The sequence below is a fragment of the Protobothrops mucrosquamatus genome, unplaced genomic scaffold (genome assembly GCF_001527695.2).
Source record: "Protobothrops mucrosquamatus isolate PMUCROS unplaced genomic scaffold, P.Mucros_1.0 scaffold2075, whole genome shotgun sequence".
NCBI lineage: Eukaryota > Metazoa > Chordata > Lepidosauria > Squamata > Viperidae > Protobothrops > Protobothrops mucrosquamatus.
Genome location: NW_015388179.1, coordinates 267026 through 270788, shown reverse-complemented (window position 1 = coordinate 270788; position 3763 = coordinate 267026).

Sequence of the window (3763 nt, the reverse complement as noted above, 5' to 3'; positions counted from 1 at the left end):
GCGGCCTTCAGACCCGCAAAGTCAATAGGGAAGCCAGAGTCACTTAAGAACCGGGTTATTAACAGCTGCAGTGATTCACTTAACCACTGTGGCAAGAGAGGTCGTAAACTGGGGCAAAACGTACTGGTCAGCAGAACAGGAACATCCATCTATCCAGGCCTCTGCATAAAACACTTCCCATTGTATTGAGATGGTTATAAACGCAACAAACTGAAAACTTCTTCCCCCCCCCCCCCGCTTTTTCTGGCACTCCCTTGGAAGAACCATCTGTATATAACTTGACACTCAACTGCTAGTCCATGTGGACTTTCTCAGTCATGTGACCAGTGGTGGGATTCAAACAGGTGAACAATTTAATTGGTTGTCTGTGGATCCCGCTTGCGGAAGTCCATTCTGGGCCTGGGGAACAAAAAATTAGCTACCGGTTCTGCAGAAGTGCAAAGTAGCTGAATCCCACCACAGGAAGGAAGGAAGGAAGGAAGGAAGGAAGGAAGGAAGGAAGGAAGGAGTGGTGGGATTCAAATATGTAAACAACCGGTTCTCTGTGTGGATGCCACACAGATGCCATTCTGGGCCTGGACAACAAAAAATTAGCTACCGGTTCTGCCGAAGTGGTGCGAACTAGCTGAATCCCACCACGGGAAGGAAGGAAGGAAGGAAGGAAGGAAGGAAGGAAGGAAGGAGTGATGGGATTCAAATAGGTGAACAACCGGTTCTCTGTATAGATGCCGCTTGCAGAAGTCCGTTCTGGGCCTGGGCAACAAAAAGTTAGCTATAAGTTCTGCTGAAGTGGTGTGAATTGGCTGAATCCCACCACAGCATGTGACCACGATTTATTATGTTTTTGCCGGTCTTCACTTTTGGTTTCCAGCAAAAAATGCCCCGTTAACAAATAGTGGGTTCTTCTCTTAATGGCTACCACGAAAAAGGCCATAAAATCAGGCACGGTTATGTGGTGGGCCCATGTAATGACCTTCACAACTCACGACCATAACTCAGATTCAGTTATGATTGTAAGTTGAGGACGACCTGTATTACTAACTTGGGGTGGAAGAGGGTCCTAATTATGGGGATGTATGGTAAGTGTTCTGTGTTTAATTTTAGGAAGAGTATTTATTTATTACATTTCTATGCTGCTCATCTCCCCTCTACACGGTGATTCTGGGCAGTGTTATTCCCAACTTTAGCTTTATAGGCACGTAGTGACTGAATTCTCAAACTTTAATGCACATAAAGAGTTGAGAATAAGTAACTATTTTTAGCTTTATAATGTATATGATATTTGGAATTCTGGCAGATGGTTGCAGTTTAATATTCCCTGGGTACAGTTGCTTGGAATCTCCATTCTTTATCTGTCTAACTTGGAGTCTGCACTGGGAGAATCACATGCACACACATACACACAGACACACAAGGGGGGGGGATTAAGCACTAATATCCTTTTAAGTTGGGTTAGCACAGTTCGTGTTAGCACTATTTTTTGTTGGACTGTGGTAAATGACTCAGTATTATGTGTAGATCTAATTATTGTGGCCAATTCTCAAACCTGATTCAAAGAAAGAATGGCTAAATGCAGTATGTGAACGTACCTACCACAGGGCGAACTTCCTATGAGAAAATTGTAATATTGAATTACGACACAGAATTGTTGAGAGCAGCTTTTGAGTGGGTTGAAGAAGCAGAGACCTTCTCACTTTTGACAATCAAGTTAGTAACTTGTTTGTGATTATAGGAGTAGCTCATGATTGAACTACAACTGGAAAAGAGTTGGGGGGGGATTTCTGGTTGTGTTAACAAAACACACTAAGCCAAAAGCACACTGCTTACATTTTAGCTCAGTTTCATGGGCTTAAGTTTATATAGTTTGATTGAATATCAGTTTTATCCCGGACAACTCACCAAAAGATACAATTTACATTGTGTGTAGGGTATGCACAGCTTCATAGTAGAATTTGCTCGGTTGGTTTGTTTATTATTAGATTTATATCCTGCCTTGGTTAGCATTTGGCTGAAACACCAAGAAATCCCAGAGCTGTAGGCTCAGCTAGGAAATTCAAAGACAGTCCCCCAAAAAGTCAACTGCAAACTACTTGTAAGCCAAGTCTGCAACAAGGAGATGTCCATAAAGTTATCAGGAGTTCAGCTTGACTGTTGTTGCTAAAAATTCACAAGAGCCCAGTGAACCAGCTGCTATTAACCTTGATATCAGCAAAGGTTGTAAGAAAGTTTACCCAATTATACAGACTCTTTGATGGCTACTTGGCACCGTTGGGACCAATGCCTTCCCCTAACTTGCAGTCCTTCTCCCCAGACAAACATACATCAGAATCAGAGTAGAGCTGGAAGGGACCTTGGAGGTCTTCTAGTCCAGCCCCTTGCTCAAGCAGGAGACCCTATACCATTTCAGACAAGTGGCTGTCCAGTCTCTTCTTAAAAACCTCGAATGATAAAGCGTCCACAATGTCTGAAGGCAAGCTGTTCCATTGGTTAATTGTCCTCACTGTTAGGAAGTTTCTCCTTAATTCCAGGTTGCTTCTCTCCTTGATTAATTTCCATCCATTGTTTCTCGTCTTGCCTTCTGGTGCTTTGGAAAATAAATTGACCCCCTCCTTCTTGTGGCCGCCTCTCAAATACTGGAATACTGCTATCATGTCCCCCCTAGTCCTTCTTTGCTCCAGACTGGCCAAACCCAATTCTTGCAACTGTTCTTCATATGTTCTAGTCTCCAGGCCTTTAATCATCTTAGTTGCTCTTTTTTTGCATTTTTTCCAAAGTCTCAACATTTTTTTTTTTTGTAATGTGGTGACCAAAACTGGATGCAGTATTCCATTGCATCAGACTTGGACAGAATTTTAAGGGAAGGTGTTTCACAGACGGACAAAGTTCAAAACAATTGCCAACGTGTTTTTCTTTTCTTTTCATGGTGCTAATCCACGATTTGTTTCACCATTGTTTATTAAAAGATGACTGGTTGCTTTCAGACATGTTAAATTACAAACCGTGCTTCAGCTGCCCATTCTGGATGTACAGTTGCAAGCAAGTCTCAGAGGTGTTATTTATTTTTTTATTTATTACATTTTTTTATTTATTAAATCCGTTTGCCTCCCATCTCACTATGAAGTGATTCTAGGCAGCTTACAATATTAAAAAGAACACAACACTACAATAGAGCTTACTGAATGTTAACAGAGCTTTCTAAAAGTTTGAAGAGCTCTGTGTCTCCCCTCTAGATCAGACATGTCAAACACAAGGCTTGGGGGCCGGATGCGGCTCGCGAAGTGGTATTCATGTGGCCCGCGAAGCCATCCTGGAAACAGTGAGGGAACGGCCCCCACTGCCTTGGCCCTGGCCCAGGCCGGCCTGGAGCCAATGTACAATTTTGTGGTGGCCATCTATGCTGAAACGCATTCAGTCTTAGCTCCACAAGGCCTTCTGGAAACAGCGAGGAACCAGCCCGTGTTGTGTCGGCCCCACCCCCTGGAATGAAGAAATGCACCATCGCCTGGAAGTGGCCAGCAAATGGCCCTCACCTACTTCACATATCCGGCTTGATGGGCTCCGGCGGAGGGGTTTCAGCAGGCAGTGAGGCTCCTCCAGTGGACCATGCCTTGGCACTTGCCCCGGTCCCACCCCCTTCTGCCAGAGACCCTCAGATCTGCCCCACTCCTGCCCAGGCCCCCACAGGCACCCTTGACGCGAACAATGTAGAGCTGGCCATGCCCACCCAGTAGGCCACACCCACTCCATCCACGCCCACCCAGTA